Here is a 17892-nt window from a genome sequence, read left to right on the forward strand (position 1 = left end):
ACTTCAAAGCATCTTAAGCTAAAAGCAAAGTGTTTAGCATAATGAATGAAGGAGAAACAAATGGATACTGGCTCTTGTTCCTAGGGTGTGAAATGTAATGATGTTTACATTTAATCAATAAAATTTACAAATTTATTGTGTTATTCAAATAAAGAGTTTACAGTTTTATTTGTCATTAGCTGACTATATACCAATCCTGTAATTTGAAAACTGCTCAAATTTTCTGGTCCAATGAAGATTAAACAGAATAGTTACAATAGCAAGGAGCAGTGTGGAAAGTTACACTCCAAATATGCACAACATTAAGTAACAATAGACATATTTATATCCTACAATTGCAGCTGTACACAAGATTAGTTATCCAATGTTAACAGGAAATCCACTATGAACTTTTAGAAGTATATGTAAATGTTTCTTTTTCACATCTGCTCTTTAAATTGTGTGTTATCAGACAAGTCATTAAGAAATGTGGGCAATGCCAAAATGATGCATACAGGATTATTCTGCTACCATTTCCCACAATTTAAGTTGAACATTTCTTTGCATTACACAAACAATTTTTAGTAGTTTGTTTTGTATTAGAGCATGAAAGTCGTTTTTTAAAGTTAATGTAGAGTTACCTAAAATAAAATAAATTATGGAAATGTAATGCATCTATATTAGAAATGAGTATTATTAAGGAAAACAATCAAAGTATATATTCTTACATTTTATAATAAATTCTGGTCATGACAATTGATGAGGAGAATATCTATTTTATAGAAGACTCACATAATAAATGTAGAAGGAGGAATAAAATTTATAGATTATGACTTTATAATCTTAGATAGGTATATGTCTTATCAAGGGAAACCAACTAAAACTAAAAATATCAGATATAACATCATGGAAAACAGGATATTTTTATAGTGTCATATTATCACCTAGCAGATGAGTTGCAAATTGCAGATGAGATCAAACATAGCATCAATAATTTTGAACAAATCTCAGTTATTCGTTTTAACATGTGATTCAATAAAAAATACATAATATCACTTAGCATTATGGGAAAACATACCTGAATTTAGTTATCTTTAACTATAAATTTCAGTCTATAGAAAATTAAACATTTTTTAGAGTGCATGTCAGGTTTCATATAAAAGTCAATGTATGCTTAAAGAGGTGGGAAATAGTGATGCTTCTAGATTTAAAGTGTTAAGATATAAGATCGAAAGCAGCATGAGAGACTTAATTGGATGTTTGATTTTTTTTTAAATATACAACATATATTGAGAATAATTTAGGGAATTCAAACAATTATTAAGATGTTACTTATTGGGGAGTTGATATTTCCTTCTTTAGGTTTGATAAATGTGTTGCATTTGTGTAGGAGAAATAAATGTGCTTATGAAATGGATGGTAAAATAGGAGTGTAAAGAAATTTTGTGTGCACATACACAAATATACACTAAAGCACATGCATAGATCTCTGGGTTTATATGTGTATATGTATTATATATACATGTGTGGATACACACACAAACGTCAAATTATTAATAATGGTTGAGTTTATGTGATTGCTATTTGGGTGACTTTCTACATTGGCTTATTGAATATTTTCAAAGTAAACATTGAAAAAATTACTTAATTTTTGCTAATATTATATAATCTGACTTTTTAAAGAGAAAGCCTGCCTTTGTTAGCATTAGATATTAGATTTCTTTATAAATTGAGAATCTGGTTTTGAATTAACTTTTGGGTGAGTAGGAGATATTTGTTGTTGTTTCTTTTTGCTTTGTTAATTGAGCTGTTCTTCTACGTCTCTCTCTGCCTTTGTCATAGATTTATCATTTTGCATTGGCCCTGCCTGGTTCTAAGCCTCTCTCCTGGGCCACAAGCTGTAATCACAGACTGTTGCTTTTGCTTGATAGTGATACTTGTGCTAGAAATTCATCCATGACTCCAGTGGGAGAACTGGATTTGCTTCTGCTCACAAAGCTGCTTGTCTTTCCCCATCCCTAGGCTCACAAGTTGTTCTAAAGCCGTTGCATCAGGCCTAGTGTGATGAGCCTCAATTTTTACCGTGCTTTTAAGATAAAGGAACCACATAGCAGCGGCTGGCATTGAACTCTGGAAGTGGATCGATTTTCTCCTCTCACATTAAGTACCTTTAGTGTGATAATCAGAGAAGTAAGTTCCATCCTGCTTCTGTCTTTATGGGTATCTAGACCTCAGCAAACCCAAATGTTTTTTTGTTTGTTTGTTTTCTCAGAGCTTTGCTTTTTGTTTCTTGTTAGGAAATACAGATGTTTATTTTGTTTTGAGTCTCGTGATTTTGCTTGTACATTTATGTATTTAAATATTGTTGCTCTTTGTGCTTCCTTTATTAAGCAGTCAATCAAGAGTAGGTTATTGGAATTGAAGACTCTTAGGCCTCAACCCAGGGCTAGTGGATCAGAATTTGCATTTTAACATGTTTCCTAAATTATTCAACTGGAATTTTTTTTTTTTTTTTATTTTTTTAGACAGAGTTTTGCTCTTGTTGCCCAGGCTGGAGTGCAGTGGCTCAACCTTGGCTCACTGCAACCTCCACATCCTGGGTTCAAGCAATTATCCTGCCTCAGTCTCTTGACTAGCTGGGACTACAGGCATGTGTCGCCATGCCCAGCTAATTTTTTATATTTTTGATAGAGATGAGGTTTCGTCATGTTGGCCCGGCTGGTCCTGAACTCATAATTTTGATTGTTCCAGTTCTTGAGATCCAAAGAGATGGTGCTGAAACTCGAAATATACGTATCTACGTTTTTCTTGATTCTAGTTTTAACTGAAACTCGAAATATTCTAGTTTTAAATGTTACAGAGAATAGTCGTAAAACTACTTAATATTTTTGTTTTTATTTACCAGATAGTTCTCTCTCTTCTCTCTTCTCTCTCTTCTCTCTCTCTCTCTCTCTCTCTCTCTCTCTCTCTCTCTCTTTTTGACACTTTCGCGTGTCCATTACCCAGACTGGAGTGCAATGTCGCGATCTCGGCTCACCACAACCTCCGCCTCCTGGATTCAGGCAATTCTCCTGCCTCAGCCTCCCGAGTAGCTGGGATTACAGGCACGCGCCACCGTGCCCAGCTAATTTTTTGTATTTTTAGTAGAGGCGGTGTTTCACCATGTTGACCAGGATGGTCTTGATCTCTTGACCTCGTGATCCACCCGCCTCGGCCTCCTAAAGTGCTGGGATTACAGGCGTGAGCCACGGCACCCGGCCCAGTTCTCTTCTTAATTGCCTTATAAAGTTTCCTATTCTTGTGATTTTTGCCTACATTAAAGTGAACATGTTCAGTCTGTTGGTTTGCATATTTTTAAACACATAAATATATTTATTTCATTACTCACAGTTTTTGTGTTTGTTCCAAATACATCATTTAGGAATTCAAATGCCTTTTGTTTTGTTGTATTTCTCAAGATGAATTATTTTATAAATCAAGAATATTTCAGCAGCTGCAAATTATTTTATAATTTTTTGTAAGTCATTCAGGACATACATATTCTCACTCTAGATGGTGACTAATTACCATGTGAATTAGTTGAAGAATTATGCCATGTAGTCAATTAATATTTGAGAGAAAATTATATTCTGCACATGATCGGCAAGGCCATGTTTATTAAACTATATTTGAGCATACAGACCCTAGATGTAAAACATAGATATAAGGCAATATTATGCAAATGGCTTAAAATGAAAATTGGCTGGAAGTAGCAAATTGTAAAAGTTCTGGTCAAGAGTCACCTTGCATATAAATTAAAACAGTGCTGTCACGGGGAAGCAGAGCTTGCTGTGCATTAATTCATTCATGCCTGTGATGGTCAAATAATTACTCCGCGTCGCTCGAGGCCAGACACTGTTGTAGGTGTTGTGGATACAGCAACGAATAAAATATTAAACCGTCTTTACACTTAAGAAGACTATATACTTCAGCAGAACATAAAGAATTAGCCGGGCAAGGTGGCGCGTGCCTGTAATCCCAGCTACTCAGGAGGCTGAGGCGGGAGAATTGCTTGAACCCAGGAGGCGGAGGTTGCGCTGAGCCCAGATCATGCCATTGCACTCCAGCCTGGGTAACAAGAGCAAAACTCCGTCTCAAAAAAATAAATAAATAAAATAAGAAAGCTATCCTTTCTGAGGGGAAAGCAAATGCTATGGAGAATAATACAACATGAAATAGAAACAGAGAGGAATACTGTAAATCAAATGATCAACGAAGTCATCACTTAAAGTGACATTTAGGTGACCTGCAGAAAGAAGGAGAGTGGGGTATTCAGACACGGAGAGCTACAAGGGAGAGATTGTTCCGGGCACATGGAATTGCAAGGCTAAGATGTTAAAGGAGAAGAGTTTTGCCATTTGTAGAGACAGTAGAGTCTCCCTGGTAGATGTGATTAATTGGAGATGAAATATTGAAGTGCCAAATGATGTAAGGTTTTTAGAGAATTCTAAAATCATTAGGTTTAACTATAGATAAAGAAGAAATCCATTTAAAGGTTTTGAGCAAGGTAACTTAATATTGCTAACATTTTAAAAGTTTCCATTTTGACTGATGTGTTCTGAGTAAAGTTTAGATAAACAAGAGTGGTAGTAAAGAGACTATTTCAGTTTACTGAAGTACTTCAGGAAAGAGATTATCATAGCTTTGAGCGGAATGAAAGCAGATGATTGCTAATATGAGGGGGGGGAGAGAGAGAGAGGGAGAGGGGGAGAGAGAGAGAGAGAAAGAGAGAGAGAGAGAGAGAGAGAGAGAGAGAGAGAGAGAGAGATTAACAGCTTCTTAAATATATCCACATTTGTGATTCGGCTAAGGAATTTGAGATGGAGAGATTACACTGGATTATGTGGGTATGCCTAATGTCATGACAATCGCAATCACGATGTAATCACAATTTAATCACAAAGTGAAGAAGGAAGATGAGGAAGAGAGTAGTCAGAGGAGATGTCACCAAGTTATACATCAAAGAAGATGGTGACAGTACACCACTGAAATATGGAAGAGGCAAGTAGTAGGATTTGTCTGCTCTTTTCCAATTACTGAGCATTATATGTATATTAAGATATATTTTGCTGCTATGGTAACGTAAATATATTTTCAAGGTTGAGATTTCTTTTAATACTGCTATGGTATTTTCTTCCATAAAGCAGTTTTTATTTGTATCTATTAAAATTTATCATTTTAGGCTTCTAGGTGCCAATTATTTTCATAGTTTGAGAGAAGTTTTGTTCTTTCACTTCACAAGGCAGTTTGCTCCTGTTTCCTTCTAGTGCTTTAATGATATGTTTTTTTACATAATGATATGTTTTTTTCTTCTTCCACTTGAGATATTAAAAAAGCAATATAATATCACATTCACCCAAGTCATAAGAAAAACTCATAAAGTATACAAAATTGTAGTGTTTTGAGCCCATTATAGTGCTGATTTTACAATGTAACCAGCTAAACTAAACTTGAAAGTATGACATGACACTATAGGAACAGACAAGACTCAGGAGAAAGACGCTGCTGTCATGTGGTCAGGTATGAGGAAAACAATGAAGCATAAATGGACCGAATTTAGCAGAGACACTAATACTATAGAAAATTGGTAAATAAGTCTAGAAACAAAACCCCAAAATATCTGAGACGAAAACCGTTTTAATGCACCTGAAAATAAAAACAACAAAAAAGAATCCATGAAAATAGTAAGTCAATAGAAATTACCCAAATTGAAGCACAATCATAGGAAAAATACTACCAAATTATTGAAGTTCTGTTTAACAATATCCAACAGTCTAGCACCTATTTATTTGTGGACTTTAGCAACAAAAAGAAAAAGCAAAGTAGAATCCTAAAAGCATTTTCTTTTTTTTTTTTGCATTGATATGAGATGCTACCTTGTCATATGCATATCTGCAAATGTATTTCATCTGTCTTTGAGTTTTTAAAATTTCTTTCACTTATCTATTTATGTTCATTCTGACAGTTTTCAGTTACCAAAAATTTATATTGTTGAATATTTTATATGAATGTCCCTTACCTATTTCTCTTTTTCTGTATTGATTTTCTTTAATACTCGTCTTAAAATTATTTTCTCATAAGATACAGAATTAACCATTTTTAGAAAATACATAACATTGAGATATGCATTGGAGTCATATTATTTTCACAAATTAACTTAGGATTACTTGATATATTTGACATAGAACTTTGCTCTCCTGCAAATGCTCTATCTTCTCATTTTTGAGACTACTCTGGTATATTACACAATGTTTTAATGTTTTTCTCATATGGGGGTGCACAATGTTTTTGTTAATTGGGGATATTTTGACAAATATCTAGTGATTCTCTCCTGTATGTGCATATTAAGATTTAGATTATGAAATTCTGGTTCACTTTATGGTGACTGTGTAGAAACCAGAAGTTTCGTTGGGAATCCTCAGAAGACTTTCTTTTATTCTTGGATATATACATTCCCTAGAAAGAAATAGTTTAATGTTTTCTCACGTGTGTAATGCTGACTGCCAATATTTTGATTGCTGAGTAATAGAAAGTAAAATCCTTTATATCTAATGGTAAAATTCTAGATACTCGTTTAAAATCTTCTGCATTGAACTTTCATTCCATCCCTCAGTTGTTCGTTCTGAATCCAGAAACATTTGTCTTCCACTTGAGTAGGAAGTGATCTGGGGTTTTAACTACTTCTTTGAAGTGTTGCTAAACAGCACTTTCCTTTTCAGAGCTATTCCACACCCACTGTTAGAGGGTGCTGAAGTCTCCAATCCTTACAAGCTTGGTGGGCTTCTGAAATATGAAAACACTCTCGCTTCTCACATTCTTTTCATACTTAGGTTTCCATCATTCACCAAATTCCAGCTTTATCACTTCTGCTTTACTTATGTGTGGTTCATTCCTTCTTACCTTCTATTGGTGTTTTAGTAAGATTTCAGGAAATAAAATTAAGTGTGCATCTTAAATGCATTGTATTTAAGTGATTAAAATAATCATGCTTGCTCTAAGCCAGATAAGTTTTTAAATTTTGTGTTGAGTTTAAAAAAATGCAGACATGAATAGGTGCTAGCATATAGAAAGTTGCATGTGAATTAAAAATAATAGCAACAAATGTACTTGTCATGAAAACACATTTAAGAACATTTATTGAATGTATTAAAGTGAATTTTTGTGAGACAAGGTAGAAAAATAATAGGTAAAGAGGAAAATATTGAAAGTGAACAACGTTAATAATATTGCTGTGCCAATAAAGAAAGAAAATAGAAAACCAGTGCATATGTTTTTCTTACTCTTATGCACACATAGTTGCTAGTTATTGTAAGAAACGTACAACATTGCAAATGGCAATAGTTTTTTAAAAAACTGCATTTATATGTATTTATTACTTAGTACTTAAAATATAGTAAATACAATACCACACTTAAACTTATATATGGCATATCTGTCCTTGCCTCTTTCAATTAGACCTTAGAAATTACTCAAAATATGATTTTTGTTTCTCGATTTTTCTCTCAGATTTTATCATGCTCAGGTGATAAAATAGTGCTCAACATTAACCAATTCATTCATATAGAATAAATAAATATGTTAACTTGGTACTAAGATGCATGTTTATGACATTTCCTTCATTCTTACATGATAGTCCCTACACATCTCTAAATCTTATACTAATTATGGTCTGTACACTAAGGTTATAAACATAATTTAGATAAACCCGAGATAATTCCATTAAACTGACTATGAAGGCTTTCTGTTAACATATTTTGCAGATGGTGTTCTGATTCAATTATGTTTTGGGATATCCATATATTAACTGTTTATTTGATTCCTAGATTATGACCAATTATTGGTCATATTTTCCAATTATTGATCTATGTTTTTATGTCAGTTTCCAAAATTCTTTTTCTGTGCTTTATTTAATTAACATATGATTTACATATTTGTGTGACTCATAGTGATGTTTTGATACATATAATATATAGTGATCAGATCACGGTACTTTTCATATCTATCATCTCAAACTTTTACTATTTATTTGTGTTGGAAATATTCAATATCCTTCTGATAGCTATTTGAAGCTATATGTTATTGTTCAATATAGCCACTATCCTTGTTAGTACAGTGGTGAGTATCCCTGCCTATCAGAAATATATACCTTTATATTTTACATAAAAATATTTTTACTTTGTTATTTGAATATTTAATCACATCAAATTTGAATTAATAATTTAAAAGTAACAGATATTTCCCCAATTATATTACTTTGAATCACCATAAAGAAAGAAATGACAATCATGGGTTCTCAGGTATCTGTTGGTAGAGACTATTGTTGACATTATAGAAATGGAAATTGTTCTATTTTATTATTAAAGCATGTTTAGTCTCCTAGGAACCTTAAGCAGTGTGACATGAGAAAGAATCTCGCACAAAAATATGAAGTACTAAATAATTAGATTTCCACAAAATTTGTTGTGCCTCTTGAAAATAAACTATTGATTTCAGGGTCAATCCTAGAGGAACTTCCAAATTTGGGACATGTTTGGTGGATATCTTGCAAGATTTGGAGATAAATTACAACTGATTAAATGACAAATGTCATCAGTTTACATGAAACAAAACTTAACTAGAACCTGGAGGTCATAAACAAGAGTTCTGTTAATTATAAAGTTGTGAAATAATGGTTTCAATATTGTAGTACTGATGTTATTTAGTGGAAATTATATGATAATTAATTAAATGTTTTATATGGCAATAAACATTCCAATGGAAAGATATCATTACCTAATCAGTTTCAAGGTTTCTTTTTCCTTTCATTTAGACTTGAAAGAAATGTATGACAATATAAGAAAAATATTCTTTTTTATTATTTTTTATTGCATTTTAGGTTTTGGGGTACATGTGCAGAACATGCAAGATAGTTGCATAGGTACACACGTGGCAGTGTGCTTTGCTGTCAAATATTCTTTATAACATGTACATAGAAACCCTTACTTCTTTTTTTTTGAGACAAAGTCTTGCTCGCTTTGTCACCCAGGCTGGAGTGCAGTGGTGCGTTCTTGTCTCACCGCAAACTCCACCTCCTGGGTTCAAGAGATTCTCCTCCTCAGCCTCTAGAGTAGCTGAAATTATAGACATACACCAACATGCCAGGCAATTTTTTTTTTTCTTTTTAATAGATATAGGGTCTCATCATGTTGGCTGGTCTTCAACTCCTGACCTCGAATGATCACCCACCTGAGCCTATTATCTCCAGTAACAGTATTAAGAATTACTTTTTTTGGGGGGGGGACAGTGTCTCACTCTGTCACCTAGGCTGGATTGCCATGGTCTGATCTCAGCTCACTGCAAATTCCGTCTCCCAGCTTCAAGCAATTCTCCTACCTCAGCCTCCAGAGTAGCTGGGACTGCAGGCACACACCACAGCACCCAGTTAATTCTTTGTATTTTTAGTAGAAAAGGGGTTTCACCAGGTTGGCTATGCTGGTCTCAATCTGTTGACCTCGCGATCTTCCTGCTTTGGCTCCCGAAGTGCTAGGATTACTTTTACATGTTAGACCTAAAGGAGTATTTACTGATAAAATAAATTTAAAATGTGTTTATTAACTCTGATATAGTATACTACTTGGAAAAGCATATGGGCAATTATTCTTTTAAGATTATTTTTATTTTAAGAGTATAATTTGGCAGTAGCCAAGTTATATTTTTGAGAGATAAATTATTTATTCTTAAAGTACATAGTATGTATTCAGTAAGATGGTGGAATAGGAGGTATCTCAGCTCACATCTCTTCTACACAAACAATGATCTGGCAGCCACTCCCACAGAAAAATGGCTTTTCAGGAGCTCTGACATTTAGGTAGAAACTTGTGAAATCAGAGAAGCCCAAGATGGAGGAGGACTGCCCTGAGTATGTAGGACTGTGCGTTGGTTGCAGCCTCACTGACTGTGGTCTTAGCCCCACACTGAAAGCAGCTCTGTCTCCCCATGGACTTGGCTCCAGAACTACTTTTCCAGGATCCTGCAACTAGCCTCCTCTTCTAAGGGACCCAGAAAAAAAACCACATTCATCTGCACCCTCAATAACAGGCCTTATGATGCATTTTTGGCTGTGGACTTTGCAGCTGCTTCGCAACCCTGCTGTAGCCTTTCTCTACCATAGTCTAGTGGTTGTTCTACGTACCCAGGGAGCCGGAGGAAGGCAACCCATCCGCATCCCCGGTAACAGGCCCACTGACTCCAGGCCCAACTGAGGATTCTGAAGGGGCTCTGTGACCCAGATCCAATCTTATTCTAATGAGTTATAGAGTAAGCACTGCCCACCCAGTGATCCAGCAACACCTGTCTGTGTCTGTGGTAGCAGGCTCACCAAATGAAGTCCTGGCTGTGGACCCTAAAGCATCCTAGCCTTGCTCTGCTGCTGTCTTGGGACAGCCCTGCCAGCTAAGGGACTGGTGGGAAACATACTTGCCCATGTCCTCAGTAACAGGTTCACTGACGTTGACCTGACTGTAGTCTGAATCAGCCTGTAGCCCTATTCTACCAAAGTCGAGGAGCAATCCAACCTGTCCAGAGACCCAGGAGGAAACACTCCTGTCCATGCCCCTGGTAACATGCCTTTTAATCTCAAACCTGACTGTGGTAGGGCTGTTGAAGCAGCCCTTTGACCTGGCTTCAGTCCCATTTTACCATGGTCAGAGAGCTGGTGAGATCTATGACAATCAGGACCCTCAGTAACAGACAACCTTGAATCCAACTGTAGACCCTGAGGGAACCCTATGATTTAGCCCAAACCAAAGCCCATTACAGTCCCAGAGGTAGTCTTGTTGCTTGCCCTGGAACCTTTCCATGGATCCAACAGGCGCCTGCTTAGGGATCTGACAGGAGCTTTCTGAACTTTGTGCACCAATAGCAACAGGCCCATTGTGTGAGGCCTGACAGGAGACATGTAATAGGCCTAATAATCTCGCTCTAGTCCCACTGAACTGTGGCCCAAGATAGTAGTCCTGTCCACCTGGTGATTTGGCAGGAACCGTACCTGATCATGTGCTAGATAACAGGCCTTTCGAATGTAAACTCAGTGGAAGATCTAACAACAGATGGGTGATGTACTGTAGCTCCATTCAACTGTGATCCTATAGGGAGTCCCATTAGGCTGAGGATCTGGCAGGGAAAGGTCTTTAACCTGGCAAGACCAGTCTGTAACAACAGGAAGAGGTATTCACGCCACCAATGCATAGACAACAAAGCAAGGCTCTACAGATCATGAAAGATCATGGAAACATGACATCCTTAAAGGAAACTAGTAAAGCTCTAGTAAACAAACACCCAAAAGTGGAGATGTATACATTACCGGACGCTGATTTAAAAACAGATATTTAAGGAAGTGCAGCAAGGTACAAAACAACACAAATAAATAACTTCATAAAATCAGGAAAACAACACATGAACAAAACTAGAAGTTGAATGTAGAGATAAAAATTATAAAAAAGAACCAAACAGATTCTGGAGCTGAAAGACAAACAAATGAACAAAAAATAGAATAGAGGGCTTTACAACAGACTAATTAAATCAAGAAAGAAGCTGTAAACTCAAAAATAGATTTTTTTAAATTATCCAAAGACAAAAAAAGAATAAAAAAGAGTGAAGAAAGTATGTAACTTATTGGAAACAATAAAGCCAACCCATATATGCATTATGAAATTTTTACAGAGAAGAAACAGGGGCAGAAAAACAAACATTAATGAAAAAAAATTAAACATGCAAATAAATGAACATTTATCTCATGCTCATAGATTAAAAGAATTAATAGTGTTAAATTAAACATAGTATCCAAGGTGACATACAGATTCAATGCAATTTGTATCAGAATGCCAATGACATGCTTTGTAGATATAAAAACAATACCAAAATACACACTGAACCACAAAAGACTCCAGGTAGGCAAAGCCATGCTGAGCAAGGACAAAGCTGGAGGTATCACACCTTCTGACTTCAAAACATATTACAAAGCTACACTGATCAAAATAGAAGGACCAGCATAAAAACCATTATATAAGCCCATGGAATATTTAAAATGTGCCAAGAAATAAATCCACACATGTATAGTCAAATGAGCTTCAACAAGTGGGCCAAGAACACACAATGAAGACAGTCTCTTTAACAAATGCCATTAGGAAAACAACTTTCACATGCAGAAAATTCAGTTGTATTGTATTTTTTATTTCATTTGTTTTTCAGCCTTAGAATTTGTTTGGCTCCTTTTATTAATAACTTTTATCCCTATATTCAACTTCTATTTTTGTTTATGTATTATTTTCTTGATTTTTGAGTTATTTATCTCTGTTCTCTTGTGTGTTGCTGCACTTCTTTAAAATGTCTGTTTTCAATTCAGTGTCAGACAATGTATACATCTCAATTTTGGAAGGTTGGTTACTAGAGTTTTATTGGTTTCTTTTAGGGATAACATGTTTCCATGACTTTTCATGAACTGTGTGGCCTTGCACAATGTGCATTGGTAGATAAAATATCCCTTTCTGTTTCTACAGACTGGGTTTGGCAAGTAAATGCATGTATCCCTCACTAACTACATGCAAAACTAAACCCAAAGTGGATTAAAGACTTAAACATCAGACCCAAAACTGGAAAACTTCTAAAAGAAAACAGGGAAAGAGCTTCTTGACAGTGATATGGTCAATGATTTTTGAAAATGGCACCAAAAGCACAATCTCAAATGAAAAACAGACAAGTGACATTACATGGAACTAAGAAGCTTCTGGATAAGAAAGCAAGCAATTAACAGAATAAAAAAGGCAGCCTTTGAAATGGGAGAAAATATTTTCAAACCATATATCTGATAAGGTGCTACAACTTACAATGAACGTAAGGGACCTCTTCAAGGAAAACTACAAACCACTGCTCAACGAAATAAGAGAGGACACAAACAGATGGAAAAACATTCCATGTTCATGGTTAGGAAGAATCAATACCGTGAAAATGGCTATACTCCCCAAAGTAATTTACAGAATCAATGCTATCCCCATCAAGCTACCATTGACTTTCTTCACAGAACTGGAAAAAACCACCATGAACTTCATATGAAACCAAAAGAGAGCCCGCATAGCCAAGTCAATTGTAAGCAAAAAGAACACAGCAGGAGGCATCATACTACCAGACTTCAACTATACTATAAGGCTACAGTAATCAAAACTACATGGTACTGGTACCAAAACAGAGATATAGACCAATGGAACAGAACAGAGGCATCAGAGGCAACACAACATATCTACAACCATACAATCTTGAATAAACCTGACAAAAACAAGCAATGGGGAAAGGATTCCCTGTTTAATAAATAGTGTTGGAAAAACTGGCTAGCCACATGCAGAAAGCAGAAACTGGACCCCTTCCTGACAGCTTACACTAAAATTAACTACAGATAGATTAAAGACTTAAACATAAAACCTGGCACCATAAAAAACCCTAGAAGAAAATCTAGGCAAAACCATTCAGGACATAGGAGTAGGCAAGGACTTCATGACCAAAACACCAAAAGCATTGGCAACAAAAGCCAAAATAGACAAATGGGACCTAATCAAACTCCACAGCTTCTGCATGGCAAAAGAAACAGTCACTAGAGTGAATCGGCAACCAACAGAATGGGAAAAAATCTTTGCAGTTTACCCATCTGACATAGGGCTGATACCCAGAATTTACAAAGAACTCAAACAGATTTACAGAAAAAAAACAAACAAGCCCATCCAAAAATGGGCAAAGGATATGAACAGACACTTTACAAAAGAAGACATACATGAGGCCAACAAACATGTGAAAGAATGCTCATCATCACTGGTCATTAGAGAGATGCAAATTAAAACTACATTGAGATACCACCTCACACCAGTTAGAATGGCAATCATTAAAAAATCTGGAGTCAACAGATGCTGGAGAGGATGTGGAGAAATAGGAACACTTTTACACTGCTGGTGGGAGTGTAAATTAGTTCAACCATTGTGGAAGACGGTGTGGTGATTCCTCAGGGCCTTAGAAATAGAAATCCCATTTGACCCAGCAATCCCATTACTGGGTATATATCCAAAGGACTATAAATTGTTCTACTATAAGGACACATGCACACAAATGTTCATTGCAGCACTGTTTACAATAGCAAAGACCTGGAACCAACCCAAATGCCCATCGATGATAGACTGGACTGGGAAAATGTGGCACATATACACCATGGAATATTATGCAGCAATCAAAAATGATGAGTTTATGTCCTTTGTAGGGACATGGATGAATCTGGAGAACATCATTCTCAGCAAACTGACACAAGAACAGAAAATGAAATACCACATATTCTCACTCATAGGTGGGTGAGGAAAAATGAGAACACATGGACACAGGGAAGGGGGTACTACACACTGGGGTCTATTTGGGGGGAATAGGGGAGGGACAGTGGGGAGGGGAGCTGGGGAGGGATAGCCTGGGGAGAAATGCCAAATGTGGGTGAAGGGGAGGGAGGCAGCAAAACACACTGCCATGTGTGTACCTATGCAACTATCTTGCACGTTCTGCACATGTACCCCAAAACCTAAAATGCAATTTAAAAAAGATGTTAATGTGTTAAATTTATCAGGAGTTCAAGTCACTTGGTAGCCTAAAAACAACCAAATTTTAAAAATGGGCTAAGAATCTGAATAGACATTTCTCAAAAGAAGATATACACGTGGCTTACAAGTTTAGGTAAATCAGGTATACCACATTGCTACTGGGAAATGTAAATCAAAACCACAATGAGATTGCTTTCAGTAGTATCCACATTTAAATAATATTGATTCTTCCAACCCAGAAACATGATTTTTTTTTATTTTTAGTATGTTCTCCAATTTCTTTATTAGCAGAATAGATACAGAAAATGTAGTACATATATACAATGGAGTAATTTTCAGCCATAAAAAAGAATAAAATCCTGTTATTTGCAACACAGGAATAAAACTAGATATCATTATGTTAACTGAAATAAGCCAGTCACAGAAAGACAAACATTGCATGTTCTCACTTGTATGCAGATTTTAAATATAAAAACAATTGAACTCATGGGCATAGAAAGTGGAAGAATGGTTACCACAGGCTTCAAAGGGTAGTGGGAATATGGGGATAGTGGTCAAAAAAATAGAATATGTAAGACTATTATTTGATAGCCTGGCAGAGTGACTATAGTCCATGATAACTTAATTGTACATTGTAAAATAACGAAGAGTGTAACTGAATTGTTTGTAACTCAAAGAAAGGATGCTTGAGTGTATGGCTACCCTGTTCTGCATGATGTGCTTATTCCACATTCCATGCCTGTATCAAAACAGCTCAAGTAATACATGGTAAATACACACACACACACACACACACACACACACACATACATATAATTTACCCACAAAAATTAAAATTAAAAAGAAAAAAAAACTAAGGTATTATCTTATGTGTGTTAAAATAATAGTTATTATCAAAAAATATATAATAAGTGTTGTCAAGGACACAAAGAAAAGGGGACGATTGTACACTTCTGGTGAGTATTTAAATAAATACCGCCTTTATGGAAAACTACATGGAGATTTCTCAAAAAAACAGAACTACCGTATGCTCTAGCAATCCCATTTCTGCGACATATATCTAGAAAAAATGAAATCAGTATCTCAAAATATATGCACTGCCATATTCATTGTGAAATTATTCAAAATAGCCAACACATAAAAAAAACCTAAATGTTAATTGACAAATAAATGGACACCTACACACATATACACACTCAGAATGTCATTCAACCTTAAGAAAAGGAAATTCTGCCATTTACAATAACATAGATGTCCTTGAAGACACTATATGTTAATTGAAATAAACCAGACACAGAAAGACAAATACAGCATGATCTTACTCATATATGGAATCTTAAAAACTCCAAAGATTGGGCCGGGCGCGGTGGCTCAAGCCTGTAATCCCAGCGCTTTGGGAGGCCGAGGCGGGTGGATCACAAGGTCAACAGATCGAGACCATCTTGGTCAACATGGTGAAACCCCGTCTCTACTAAAATTACAAAAAATTAGCTGGGCACGGTGGTGCGTGCCTGTAATCCCAGCTGCTCGGGAGGCTGAGGAAGGAGAATTGCCTGAACCCAGGAGGTGGAAATTGCGGTGAGCCGAGATCGCGCCATTGCACTCCAGCCTGGGTAACAAGAGCGAAACTCCGTCTCAAAAAAAAAAAAAAAAAAAACTCCAAAGATTTTTATGAAAGCAGTAAAGAAAATAGTGGTTTTTAGGAATTGGGAAGTAGGAAAATGGGGAGACATTGGTCAAGGATAAAGAGGTTCACTTATTTGGAATTAATACATTCTAGAAATCTAGTTTACCTCAAGATGGCTGCTTGATCTGGATACTGTTTATTTGTCTCCATTAAAGTCACGTGGACATTTGATTACAGGTGTGGCAATTGGGTGGTGAGGTCTAGTGGGAGATGTTTGGATTATGGAGTTAACAGCCCCCAGGAATGGCTTGCTACTGTTCTGGTAGTGAGTGACTTCTTTCCGCTGTGAGAGTGGATTAATTCCCATGGGAACAGGTTTGGCCCGGACGCCCCTCTGATTTTCTTCTCTTTGGACATGCCTGGTTTCCCCTTTACCTGCTCTGCTATGTTTTGATGCACAACCAGGGGTTGAACAAATGATGACTCTGTATATAAAAACCAAGTTTCAGATATTCTGTTATAGGAACAAAAAGAAGTTAAGACAGTGAATATAGGAGACTACTTAGGAGACCGTGACTATAGGAAACAGTGACTATAAAAAAGAGGGAAATAGAAGAGGGAAACTTGTCCTGAGGTCATTTTTGGAGTCCCTGAAGCTAGGTCAGGCCTAGAAACCAAAACTGCATTAAAAGTAATGAAAAAAAAAATGTCACTACTTTTGCACAAACCAAATATATGAGAAATGTGGTGATTGAGTGTTTTCACCACAAAAAATCATAACTATGTGAGGTGATGGATATGTTAACAAGTTTGATTGTGGTAGTTATTTTACAATGTGTATATGTATATGTATACATTATATTTTACACCTTAAATACAGACAGTTTTAATCTGTATAGTATCCTCCATATAACTGAAATAATGTATATAGTATGCAGTTTTGACTTTTCCTATGTTCATTTTCATTTTTTTTCATCTTAAGTTCTTAATAATTTGAACAACTGAGAGTTGTTTGCTTTTAAGAGATGATGGTATCCATGTGTGATCATTTCGACTTATTAACATTTTTCAGAATCAAAATTGTTAGTTCTCATTCATTGCTGTGATGCAGCTGATTTCTCGTTGCCATTCCGTGGGCTAAAGTGTTTGCCGATTAGCTTATTAGTTAACTACTTTGTCTTTTTCTAATATTTTTTCTAGGGACAGCCCAAAAGGTAATACTAACCAGTTACCTTAATCCATAAGTTTTTTTAGTTGCAGTATTATAACTAGTGCATTTTAAATTTAAAAAGCACATATGATACCTAGGTCTAAGGGGAAATTGCTGTTTTCTATTTTCTCTTTAATTTTAATGTAACAAGTTGAAACCTTATTGAATAAAGATTTATTTGATCTTTGGCTCCCCAATATAAATTATCTTTCTTTCAATAAAAGCCTATTATTTCCTTTTAGTAATTATGTTTCAGCTCAGGGTTAGACATGGTAATTAGACCAAAGACTTCTGCTTCCTGGCTACTCTTGATACATAGGCTCAAAACACTACCAGACTCAATCTCTTTTCCTGTACATGCAAATACTGCCGTCTGAAAGAAGAGATTCCATCTGTGAATAAAGACAGAGCAAAAATAAAGGACAGCGGAGTGGGAG

Source organism: Callithrix jacchus, chromosome 21 (assembly GCF_049354715.1).
Source record: "Callithrix jacchus isolate 240 chromosome 21, calJac240_pri, whole genome shotgun sequence".
NCBI classification, from domain to species: Eukaryota; Metazoa; Chordata; class Mammalia; order Primates; family Cebidae; genus Callithrix; species Callithrix jacchus.